Source organism: Elephas maximus, chromosome 12 (genome assembly GCF_024166365.1).
Source record: "Elephas maximus indicus isolate mEleMax1 chromosome 12, mEleMax1 primary haplotype, whole genome shotgun sequence".
Lineage (NCBI taxonomy): Eukaryota > Metazoa > Chordata > Mammalia > Proboscidea > Elephantidae > Elephas > Elephas maximus.
This window is the reverse complement of record NC_064830.1, coordinates 33,313,214-33,326,944: the sequence shown is the minus strand read 5'-3', so window position 1 is coordinate 33,326,944 and position 13,731 is coordinate 33,313,214.

The following is a 13,731-nucleotide window of genomic DNA, read 5'->3' as shown; positions in this document are numbered from 1 at the left end:
AGGGTTTGAATGGTTTTTTTAAAAATAATTTTAACCAGTTTCACTGGGGAGTGAAAAGAGACAGACACTCACGCTGTTACACCAGAAGTCTCCTTTGAATCTTTTTTAAATCTTGGCAAATACTTATGTAACAAAATACTGGCCATTTCAACATTCTTCACATCAACAATTTGGTGACATTATGTTTATCATGTTGTTTAGCCATTCTTATTATCCATTTCTGAATCTTTCCATCATTGTTAATAGAAGCTCAGTGTCCCCTAAGCAATGAATCCCTCTTTTCTACTCTTTCCTGCCCATCCCTGATAACAATCAATAGACTTTGGTCTCTATACACTTGCCTATTCCACATATTTTACATAAGTGGGATCATACAATATTTGTCCTTTTTTGACTGAGTTATTTCACTCAGCGTAATGTTTTCAAGGGTCATCCATGTTGTAGCATGTATCAGGACTTTATTTCTCTGTATGGCTGAGTACTATTCCATCATATGTAGGCACCATATTTTATTTATCCTTTCATCTGTTGATGAACATTTAGGTTGTTCCCAGCTTTTGGCTATTGTGCTGCAATGAACATTGGTATACAAATGTCTGTTTTTGTTTTCATATATTTTGGATATTAAACCCTTATCAGATCACATTTCCCCCAAATTTTCTCCCAATCTGAGGGATGTCTTTTCACTTTTTTGATAAAGTCCTTTGATGGAACAAACATTTTTAGTATTGATGAGGTTCCATTTCATTTATCCATGTTGTCTTTTGTTGCTCTTGCTAGTGGTGTGATATGTTAGAATTCATTGTTAAAATCTAGGTTCCAAAGCATTCCTCTTTGTTTTCTAAGAGTTTTATGGTTTTAGTTCTTATGTTTAGGTGTTTTATCCATTTTAAGTTAGTTTTCGTACATGACATGAGGTATGTTATCCCAGCACCATTTATTAAAGAGATTATTCTTCCACAACTGGATGGACTTAACACCCTTTTCCAAGGTCAGTTGATTGTAGCTGTATGGATTTATTTATGGACTTTCAATTCTATTCCATTGTTCTATATGTCTATAATTGTATCACTACCAGACTGTTTTGAATATAGTAGCTTAGTAATTTGTTTTGAGATCAACAAGTGTAAGTCCTCTTATGTTGTTGGTTTTTAAGATTTCTTTGGCTGTTTGGAGCTCCTTGCCATTCCACATGAATTTGAGGATTGGCTTCTCCATTTCTGCAAAGACATCTTTTGGGATTTTAACGTGTATTGCATTGACTCTATAGACTCCTTTAGGTCGTATTGACATCTTAACAGTACTACGTCTTCCAATTCATACACATGGAATGCCCTTCTATGTATTTAGGTCTTCTTTAATGTCTTTCAGTAATGTTTTATAGTTTCAGTGTGCAAGTATTTCACTTCCTTAGTCAAATTTATTGCTAGGTATTTTATTATTTTACATGCTATTGTAAAGGGAATTGTTTTTCTTAATTTCCTTTTCAGTTTGCTCCTTGCTAATGTTTTTTAATGTATAAAAACCCAACTGATTTTTTTTTGTGTTAATCTTTTCTCTTGCCACTTTGCTGAATTCATTTATTAGTGCTAGTAGTTTTCCTGTGTATTCTTTGGAGCCCTATGTAGCATCATGTTAGCTGTGAAAAGGGATAGTTTTATTTTCTCTTTCCTTATTTGGATACCTTTAATTTCTTTTTCTTGCCTAATTGCTTTGGGTAGAATTTTCAGTACAATATTTAGTAATAGGGGTGAGAGCAGTTATCTTTGTCTTGTTCCTGATCTTAAGGGGAAACCTCTCAGCCTTTCTCCATTAAATATAATGTTAGCTGTGGGTTTTTCATAAATGCCCTTGTGTTGTAAAGGGCCACTGTAGCGGACCCTGTTGACTACACCAATTGTGCAAACCAGTCCAGAGAGAATAAGATCACCCACTTCTGATGCCAAACCATGTGGTGGGTAACTAATCCCACTCCACACTCCAGCTATGTTCTGTGGAAATCTCAGCTTCCCTTCCCTGTTCAATACAGACCAGAGCTGCCCACAAAGCCCTCTCTCTCTCATCCCTAGCCACCATGGCTAGGTTAGTGGGTACCGGCTGTAAGCTTGGCAGTCTGCATGACTCCCTCCACTTCAGACCAGCCCCTCCTCCTTTGGGTTTGATAATTTGCTGGAATGACTCACAGAATTCACAGAAAGCATGCCATACTTACTATAGGTTTATTACAACCAAGAAGAATTCAAATGAAGGGACTCATAGGGTGAGACCTGGGAGGGGGCACAGAGAGAAGCATCCATGTCTCAAAGAGGGGCATACTATGCTCTCCTGCCCATGGTCACCAACGAGGAAGTTCCATCTGAGCTGTTATCTGCTTCACCACATGTTCATGATAAATTATATCATGCCTCATCAGCATCAGGCACCCATGTGGTCTTCTTTGTCTGGTCCAAAACCAAGCCCCCATTTATTAACTTTAGGCGTTGGTCTATATTGCAAGAATCGAGACCAAGGGCCACAACTTGCAAACCTTTATCAGACTGATGAATTTCCCTTCTATCCCTGATTTATGTATTTTTTTTTTCTTTTTATGATGAAAGGGTGCTGAATTTTGTCAGATGCCTTCTCTGCAGCCATTAAGATGATCATGTGGTGTACTATGTTGATTGCTTTTCTAATGTTGACCCACCCTTGCTTTCCTGGAATAAATCCCATGATCATGATGCATTATCCTTTTAATGTGCTTTTGTATTTGGTATGCTACTATTTTGTTAAGAATCTTTGCATTCATATTCATAAGAAATATTTTTTTTTTTTTTATGGTATCAAAGGAATGCTTGTTTGACTTTGGTATCAATGTAATGCTTGCCTGATAGACTCAGCCAGGAGATGTTCCCACCTCTTCTATTTTTTGGAAAAGTTTAAAAAAGATTGAGTCATTTCTTTTAAATGTTTGGGAGAGTTCCCCAGTGAGGCCACCTGGCTCAGACTTTTCTTTTTTGGGAGCTTTTTGATGACTAGTTTAATCTCTTCACTTATTATGGGTTTATTGAGATCTTCTATTCCTTCTTGAGTCAGTATAGGAAGTTTTCGTATTTCTAGTAATTTGTCCATTTCATCCAGGTTATCTAATTTGTTGTATCTAATTTGTTGGTGTACAATTACCATAGTACTCCTTTATGATTCTTTTTATTTGCTTAGGATCAGTTGTAATGTCCTCACTTCTATTTCTGATGTTAGATACTTGCATCTTCTTTCTTTCTTTGTCAGTCTAACTAGAGGTTTATGAATTTTATTGATCTTTTCAAAAAACGAAGTTCTGATTTCATTGATTGCCTGTATTGTTTTTCTATTGTTTATTTCATTTATGTCTGCTCTGATCATTATTATTTCTATTCTTTTGGTAACTTTGGGCTTGGTTTGTGCATCTTTTTTCTAGTTCCTCAAATTATAGAGTTAGGCTGTTGATTTTAGATCTTTCCTCTTTTTTAATGTAGGTGTTTACTGCTATGAATTTCCCTCTGAGTACTGCCTTCACAGCACACCATAAGTTTTGGTATGTTGCACTTTCATTTTCATTTAATTCTAAGTATTTTCCAATTTTTCTCTTGATTTCTTCCTTGACCTATTAGTTATTTAGTAGTACATTGTTTAATTTCCACATATTTCTTAATTTTCCATTTTATCTCTGTTATTAAATTTTAATCTCACTCCATAGTGATTGGAAAATATACTCTATATAATTTCAATTTTTTACAATTTATTCAGACTTGCTTTGTGGCCTAACATATGGTCTATCCTTGAGAATAACCCATTGTACTAGAGAGGAATGTATATGGTGATGTTGTTGGATAGAGTGTTGTATATGTGTCTGTTAGCTTTTGGTTTTTGACAAAACTCAACAGAGAATCTTCACATAAATTTTAAGGAGCCCATCAGCAAGAATAAAACTCACATTCTTTTACCAAAAGATTTTCACAATTAGGATTATTTTTGAGTTTTTTTTTTTTTTTTTTCAGAATGTAGGTACTTTTGCCACAGTCTTTCCGAGAGCAGGCTGTACTGATTTTCAAAAAAATCAAAGAAAAAAATGCTCCAGTAACTAAAGGTGATGTTTGGTAGTAGATGCAGATTGAATTACATTTAATTGTATTCATTATTCAACCATAAAACATCTATTGAGCACCTTCTTTGTGCCAGACAGTGTACGAAGCACATTATATCTAACATGATGAGTTCTGAACCCATACAAAAGCACTGTGATTGTTAAGATTGTGTGTCAACTTGGCTAGGCCAGGATTCTCAGTGGTTTGGCAGATATGATGCAGTCTAGCAGTCGTATAATGATATAATCAACTCCATGATGAGATCTGAGATAATGTGATCACCTCCAGGATGGGATCTGCTGTGAGTAGCCAGTCAGGTGAAAGGGAGTTTTCTTGGGATTGTGGCCTGCATCCAGTATGGGTGGACTTTCTGGCAAGGCTTACAGGCTTTTGCTTGCTCTGGATCCTGCGGCTGGTTTCTGTGAGCAAGAGGCCTGCTTATGACCGTTCAATCTTGGATTCATCAGCATTCTGACTGTATTCTTCCAAGACAGATTTGTTCATTCTTCTGGCAGTCCATGGTGTATTCAATATTCTTTGTCAACACCAATTTAAAGGCCCAGACTTGCCTTGGTATACTGTAGAAGAAGGTATACAAAGTCTCAGGGAAATTAGCATATTAGAGTGGATTTATCAGACTAGACCCTCAGACCCACACATGCAGTGCCCAGAGGACCCACCTTAACCACAACAGTGAGGAACAACTTTGTGAAGGGAGCCCCAACATCCTTGAAGACTGCTGTGATTGCTATTTTATGTAAGTCAGATTTGACAGTGAAAACTGCCCTAACTGAATTAAGACACCTAACTACAATGGGGCTGATTGGACCTTGTGGTTGTACAGGCCAAATGGCAACATTTAATCAACAAACACAAGGTGGGCATGGTTATCGTAATGAATAGTGGGCTCAAAGCAGTAATCAGAACAGTCTGACTCGTGTGGACTTACGGTGTTGGCTACTTAGTCATGGTGTCTCTAGGAGTGAAATAGGTAGGAAATCTACTTAATATTTACCTTATCTGTACAGCAGAAGAATTCTAAGTCATGGAAATAGCAGTCTAACTGGAATCACCAGAATAGAGAATCAAGGCCCATCAATGAATTCCCAGGCTTGAGTGAGTTTAAAGACCCACAACTCCTTGAATGAAGGGGAGACCAGGTCCACTTGAGGAAGGACCCCACTACACTGCCAATCTTTCTCCTAGCCTTCCCCAAAGGAATCTATGGTCTTTTACAAGAGTGACTGTTCTTTGGGGTAAAGGAAATAATCAGACGTTTCAAGGATTACTGGATATTGACTCAGAACTAACACTAATTTCAGGAGACCCAAAATGTCACTGTAGCAGACCAGCCAGAGTGGGGGCACATGGAGGTCAGGTTATTAGTGGAGTCTTAGATCATGTCCATCTCACAGTAGGTTCAGTGGGCACCAGAACACATCCTATAGTGATTTTCCCAGTTTCAGAATGAATAATTGGAATATATATGCTCAGCAATTGACAAGACTCCCACACTGGTTTCCTGACAAGTGGAGTAAGGGCTATTATGGTAGGACAAACCAAGTGGAAGCCATTAGAACTGCTAATGAAAATAGTAAAATAAAAGCAATACTGCATTCCTGGAAGGCTTGCAGTGATTATTGCCACCATCTAGGACTTCAAGGATGTAGGGGTTGGTGATTCCCATTCAACTTGCCTATCTGGCATATTTGGATCTGGGAGAACAACAGTGGATTATCAAAAATTTAGCCAGGTGGTGACTCCAGTTGCAGCTGCTGTTCCATATGTAGTTTTGTTACTTGAGGTAATCAGTACATCTCCTGGTGGCTGGTATGCAGCTATTTATCTGGCTAATGGCTTTTTCTCCATACCTTTTTCAAAGGCCCACCAGAAGCAATTTGACTTTAGCTGGCAAGGCTAGCAACACACCTTCACTGTCCTACCTCAGGGATATAACACCTCTACAGCCCTATGTCATAATTTAATCCTCAGGAATAATGAGCACCTTTCCCTTCCACAAGATGTCACTCTGGTCCATTACACTGATGACATTATGCTGATTGGACCTTGTAAGGAAGAAGTGTCAATGACTCTGGACTTATTGGTCAAATATTTGCATGCTAAAACCAAACCAAACCCATTGCTGTCTCCCAACCCAGACCCAGTGCTGGCGATTAGAGGGTGGGAAATTAATCCAAGAAACATTCAGGTGCTTTCCAGCTAAGTAAAATTTCTAGGGGTCTAGGGGTGTGGGGCATGTTGAGCTATTCCTTTAAAAGTGAAAGATAAGTTATTGCGCCTGGCCCCTCCCACAACTAATAAGGAGGCACAAGGCCTAGTGGGCCTCTTTGGATTTTGGAAGCAACATATCCCTCATTTGGGTGTGCTACTCCAGCCTATTTATCAAGTGACTCAAGAAGCTACTTGTTTTGAGTGAGACCCAGACCAAGAGATTGCTCTGCAACAGGTTCAGGCTGCTGTGCAAATGGCTATGCCACTTGGGCCATATGATCTGCCTGGTCCAGTGGTGCTTGAAGTGTCAGTGGCAGATATAGATGCTGTTTGGAGCCTTTGGCAGACCCCTATTGGTGAATTACAGTGCAGACCCTTAGGATTTGGAGCAAATTCCTACAATACTCTGCAGATAACTACTCTCCTTTTGAGAAACAGCTTTTGACTTGTTACTGGGTCTTAGTAGAGATTGAATGCTTAACTGTGGGCCATCAAATCACCATGTAGCCTGAACTGTCCATCTTGAACTGCATGTTGCCTGACCCATAGAGCCACGAAGTTACACACGCACAGAAACATTTCATCAATAAATGCAAGTGGTGTACATGAGATCAGTCCCAAGCAAGACCTGAAAGCAAAGTAAGTTGCATGAGGAAGTGGCCTAAATGTCCATGGTCTCCACTCCTGTCACATTACCTTCCATCTCCCAGTCTGTACTTATGGTCTCATGGGGAATTCCTTATGATCAGTTAACTGAAGAAGAGAAAACTCATGCATGGTTTACAGATGGTTCTGCATGATATACAGGCACCACTCTAAAGTGGACAGTGGCCACACTACAGCCTCTTTCTGGGACTTCCCTGAAGGGCAGTGGTGAAGGGAAATCTTCTTAGCAGGCAGAACCTTGAGCAGTGTACCCAATCATTCACTTTGCTTGGAAGGAGAAGTGGCCAGATGTGTAATTGTATACTGATTTGTTGTCTGTGGTGAATGGTTTGGCTGGATGGTCAGGGGCTTGGAAGGAACATAATTGGACAATTGGTATGGGAAAGAGCTATGTGGCTAGAAGTCTCTGAATGGCTCAAAGATGTGAAGATATTTCTGTCTCACGTGAATGCTCATCAAAGAGTGACCTCAGCAGCAGAAAATTTTAACAATCAAGTGGATAGGATGATGCTTTCTGTGGAAACCAGTCATTCTCTTTCCCAGCCACTCCTGTCATTGCCTAATGGGCTCATGAACAAAGTGACCATGGTGGCAGGGATGGAGCTTATGCATGGGCTCAGTGACATGGACATCCACTCACCAAGGTTGACTTGGCTACAGCCACTGCTGAGTGCCCAATTTGCCAGCAACAGAGACCAACATTGAGTCCCTGATATGTCATCATTCTTTGCGGTGATCAGCCAGCAACTTGGTGGCAGGTTGATTACACTGGACCACATCCATCATGGAAAGGTCAGCGTTTCGTTCTTACTGGAATAGACACTTATGCTGGATATGGATTTGCCTTCCCTACATACAATGCTTCTGCCAAATCATGCGTGGCCTTACAGAATGCCTTATCCGCCGTCTTGGTATCCCACACAGCATTGCCTTGGATCAAGGGTCTCACTTCACAGCAAATGAAGCATGGCAATGAGCCTATGTTCATGGAATTCTCTAGTCTTACCATGTTCCCCATCCTCCTGAAGCAGCTGGCTTGATGGAATGATGAGTGGCCTTCTAGAGACAGAATTATGATGTCAGCTAGGTGGCAATACTTTGCAGAATTGGGGCAATGTTGTGCAGGAGGTTGTATATGCTCTAAACCAGCATCCAATATATGGTACAGTTTCTCCTATAGCAGGATGCATAGGTCCAGGAATCAAGGGGTGGAAATGAGAGTGGCACCACTTGGTATTACCCCTGGTGAACCACTCAGAAAATTTTTGCTTCCTGTCCCCACTACCCTATGCTGTGTGAGTTTAGAGTTCTTAGTTCCAATGGAAGGAATGCTCCCACCTGGAGTCACATCACTGATTCTATTGAACCGGAAGCTAAGAATGCCACCTGGCTACTTTGGGCTCCTTATGCCTCTGTATCAATAGGTAAAGAAGGGAGTTACCATATTGTTTGGTGTAACTGATCCTGATTACCAAGAGAAAATCAAATTGATATTACATAATGGAGGTAAAGAAGAGTATGTCAGGAATATAGGAGATCCCTTAGTGCATCTCTTAGTACTACCATGCCCAGTGATTAAATTCAATGGAAAACTACAGCAAACTGCTTCCAACATCAGTACTAATAGCCCAGATCCTTCTGTAATGATGGTTTGGGTCACCCCATCAGGCAAAGAACCGTGACCAGCTGAGGTGCTTGGTGAAGGCAAAGGGAATACAGAATGTGTGGTAGGAGAAAATAGTTCAAAATACCAGTTATGACTGTGTGGCCAGTTGTAGAAGTGAGGACTGTAATTATTATGAATATTTCTTCCTTGTAGGTGTGCATCAAATATTTTTGTTTTCTTCACTTACAAAATATAAGAAGTAAACAGGCTAGTGCATTTTTGGTTGTATGGGTATTAGTTGTATAAGATTAGGTGCAAATATGACATAATAATTTTCTTTATTCAGAGATTATGTATGGTATAAGGAGATTATACAGGTGCCAGTTTGACAAGGGGTGGATTGTGATGCTTAAGTTTGTGTGTCAACTTGGCTGATTTTCAGTGGTTTAGCAGCTATGATATAGTTTGTCAGTTATATAATGATGTAATCATCTGCATGATGAGATATGATATAATGTGATCAACTCCATGATGGGATCCCCTGTGAGTAGCCAATCAGCTGAAAGGGAGTTTCCTTGGGTGTGTGACCTCCATCCAATATAGGTAGGATTTCTGGCAAGGCTCAAGGGCTTTCGCTCACTCAGGATCCTGCACCTGCCTTTCGCTCACTCAGGATCCTGCACCTGCCTTCTGTTCATTGGACCTCTGGTTCTTGGGACTTGACTTAGCAGCTTACCTGCCATCTTACCTTCTGATCTTGGGATGCATCAGCCTCCACAGCCTGTGAGCCAGAGATCTGCTGTATGAGCTCCCGACCTTGGATTCTACAGCTCCTGTAGCTACGTGAGTCAGGAGAAGTCTCCAGCCTGAGCTATGGACTTGGGACTTTGCAGCCTTTATAACCACATGAGCCATTTCTTTGATATAAATCTCTGTATATATATTTAAATACTGCATTGATTTTTCTTCTCTAGAGAATAGAGCCTGAGACAAATTTGAAATTGTCCCAATTTGAAATTGTGTAGATGTGGTCATTCATGAAGAAGACAATATTGAGTGTCCTTTTTAATGATCCATATAATGCTGATTATTTTTTAAAAATTTATAAACCAAAGAAAGGTAAGTTAACTCAGGACAGAAAAGACGTTTCTTAACTGTTCTCTTTCAACATTTAGTTAAGAGGGCAATTATATTTAAATACAATATGAGGGAGTTAGGTTTCCAATAAAGAATATTCTGGCAAAGAGCTAATTGAAATACAGATGCTTTCTTCCTAGAAATAGTCATCCTTTTTTTTTTTTTTAAGTGAAAATCACTGGACTTTTAAGAGACTTGGATTTAAGAATCAGCTCTGCTACTTATTAGATGTGGTCTTGAGCAAGTCACTTAAGTTTTCTTCATACCTCAGTTTTCTCATTTATAAATTGAGAAATGTTAAAAAACTACCTAAAATTACACAGCCCGCTATGGTCCAAAAATTCAAGATATTAGTTACCATCCACAGAATTCTGGATCGCTAATTAACAAGGCTAATTTCCATATATGATGATATTTAGCCAGTTCCTTCCTCTTGAAAACTGAATTAAATTCGTGGCTTTGGTTTTGAGTTTATATAAACTAATTTCCATAGAGACCTTTCAGATTGTTGCTCCTGAAAATTAAATTAGATACATTGATTACAGTACCACTGCTAGAAGTAATATGGATTCTGTTTATGATTGCCTAAGCTGGTTTATGGTTGTTCAAATAAAATCAAGTATTACTAACATTGTAAAGTTAAATAGTATTTTGAAATTAGGCTTACATAACACCTTGCCAGTGAACCATAAAATGTTTTTAGAAGCATTCATTTACTGTATGATTCTGATTGTGCAGACTGTAGCATAGACTTAGAAGTTAAGGTGTGTCGATTGTAGATTGGATGAACAATAAGACTAAATAACAGATTAATTGTATAGATTCTTTATTGTAGGCCCTGAACATTCATGGGAGATATGTCCCAAGACCTTCCTGACTCCTCAGTATCTGAATATCACTTTAGATAAAATTACTGGTAAAATGGTCATACATGTTGCCATCAAGTCTGTTCTGACTCATAGCTGCCCTATACTGTTTCCAAGGAGCAGCAGGTAGATTTGAACTGCTGACTTTTTGGTTAGCAGCCAAGCTCTTAACCACTGCGCCATCAGGGTTCAAATGGTCATAATATTGCCTAAACCAAACCAAAACCAAACCCATTGCTGTTGAGTTGATTCCAAAGCAAAATGACCCCATAGGAGCCCTGGTGGCACAGTGGTTAAGCAGTCAGGTGCTAACTGAAAAAGGTTGGTGATAATATTGCCTACTTACTGATAATTAAATGTGATAATAAATGAAATAAGAAAAACAAAGGTATATTGATATACATATGCTGGGTGGTCAGTTTACTCGATTTACTAATTTATAGACGCATAAGATTCACATTTGTGCTTTAGCAAAATGACACATCGTTATCTGTCATGATAAACTTCAGGGTCATTCACAACAGATATGGCCTAAACAATAAATCTATAAAGGCCAAGCTCTATTAAAATCTTGCAACTTGAGAATACTTTTAAATTTTTCATAAATAATTGTACTACTTGAAAGATAAGTAATTGAAACTTGAGATCATGACCATTTTGAAAGCAGTTTGAAACTGATGGATTAAGGTCAGTTTTGAAAAAGCTAAAATTCACTCCTTGGTCTTTACGGATTCAGTATGCATTTTTTAAAAACAGGGCTTTCTAAAAGACTTCTGAATAGATTGGAGCTCTTTCTCTTTAAAGAGCTAATAAATCTATTAATCTAAGAGAATGGACCTTTAATGATATCATGCTTATACTTTTTATCCTAAAATCTGTTTGAACAATTTGACGCTATAGAGGAACGAATACAGTAATCTTAGTCTGTTTATGGTTTTAGAACCTACCATCTGAAGAGACAGTGTCTCTCAAGCAGCTGCTAAACAACTTGTAGGGTCATCTAAAATTAATTAAGAAAGCCTTATTCAGGAATATTAAGGGAGTTATGATACACCGTCCCTGAGTGTGCTTTTTATTTCCTTCTCTAAATATTTCTTTTTAGTCCCTCCTATATTATGAGTCTTTTTTTATATTATGAGTCGGGATTGACTTGATGGCACTGGGTACTGGGGTTTTATATCAAGAATGGAAACTAATAACACACAAACTCCAGAAGCTAAACTAGATAACTGGGATCTTCTAAAAATTAAACATTTACAGTCATCAAAAGACTTTGCCAAAAGAGTAAAAAAGGACCTACAGACTGGGAAAAATATTTTGGCTATGACAAATCCTACAAAGGTCTACTCTCTAATATCTGCAGGAAAATCCAACACCTCTGCAACAAAAAGACAAATAATCCAATTAAAAAATGGGCAAAGAAAATGAACAGGCACTTCACCAAAGAAGAGATTCAAGTGGCTAACAGACACATGAGGAAATGCTTGCGATCACTCACCATTAGAGAAATGCAAATCAAAACCACAGTGAGATACCATTTCATCCTGACATTACTGGCAACAATCAAAAAAACAGAAAACAAATGTTGGAGAGGCTACAGGGAGACTGGAACTCTTATGCACTACTGCTGGGAATGCAAAACGATACAACCATTTTGGGAAATGATATAGCGCTTCCTTAAAAAGCTAGAAATAGAAATACCATATGACCTAGCAATTCCGCTCCTAGGAATATATTCTAGAGAAATAAGAGCTGTCACACAAATAGACATACGGATACCCATGTTCATTGCAGCATTATTCACAAGAGCAAAAAATGGAAACAACCTAGATGCCTATCAACAGATGAATGGATAAACAAATCGTGGTACATACACACAATGGAGTACTACGCAACGATAAAGAACAATGATGGCTCTTCGAAGCATCTCACAACATGGATGAATCTGGACAGCATCATGCTGAGTGAAATAAGTCAATCACAAAAGGACAAATATTGTATGAGACCACTACTCTAAAAACTCATGAAAAGGTTTACACACAAAAAGAAACAATCTTTGATGGTTATGAGGGAGGGCGGGGTGGGAATGGAAAAACACTAAATAGACAATAGATAAGTGGTAACTTTGGTGAAGGGTAAAACCGTACACGATACTGGGAAGTCAGCACAGCTTGTACAAGGCAAGGTCACGGAAGCTCCATAGACACATCCAAACTCCCCAAGGGGCAGAATTACTGGGCCGAGGGCTGTGGGGACCATGGTTTGGGGGAACATCTAGCTCAACTGGCATAACAGTTTATAAAGAAAATGTTCTACATTCTACTTTGGTGAGTAGCATCTGGGGTCTTAAAAGCTTCTAAGCAGCCATCTAAGATACTCCACTGGTCTCACCCCATCTAGAGCAAAGGAGAATGAAGAAAAACAGAAACACAAGGGAAAGATTAGTTCAAATGACTGATGGACCACAAGTACTACAGTCTACTCTAGACTGAGTTCAGTGCAACTAGATGGTTCCCGGCTACCACTACCAACTGTTCTGACAGGCATCACAACAGAGGGTTCCAGACAGAGCTGGAGAAAAATGTAAAACAAAATTCTAACTCACACACACACACACACACACACACACACACACACACACACACAAAAGACCAGATTTACTAGTCTGACAGAGACTGGAGAAAGCCTGAGAGTATGGCCCCTGGACATCCTTTTAGCTCAGTAATGAAGTCACTCCTGAGGTTCACCCTTCAGCCAAAGATTAGGCAGCCCATAAAACAAAACGAGACTAAAGGGACACACCAACTCAGAGGCAAGAAGTAGAAGTGAGGAAGGGACAAGAAAGCTGGTAATAGGGAACCCAAGGTTGAGAAGGGAGAGAGAGTATTGATATGTCATGGGGTTGGTAACCAATATCACAAAACAATGTGTGTATTAATTGTTTAATGAGGAGCTAGTTTGTTCAGTGAACCTTCATCTAAAGTACAATAACTAAAAAAAAAAAAGACCCTAAAAACAAACGAAAAAATGGAACCCTGGTATCTCAGTGGTTAAGAGCTCTGCTGCTAAACAAAAGGTTAGCAGTTCAAATCCACCAGCTGCTCTTTGGAAACCCTATGGG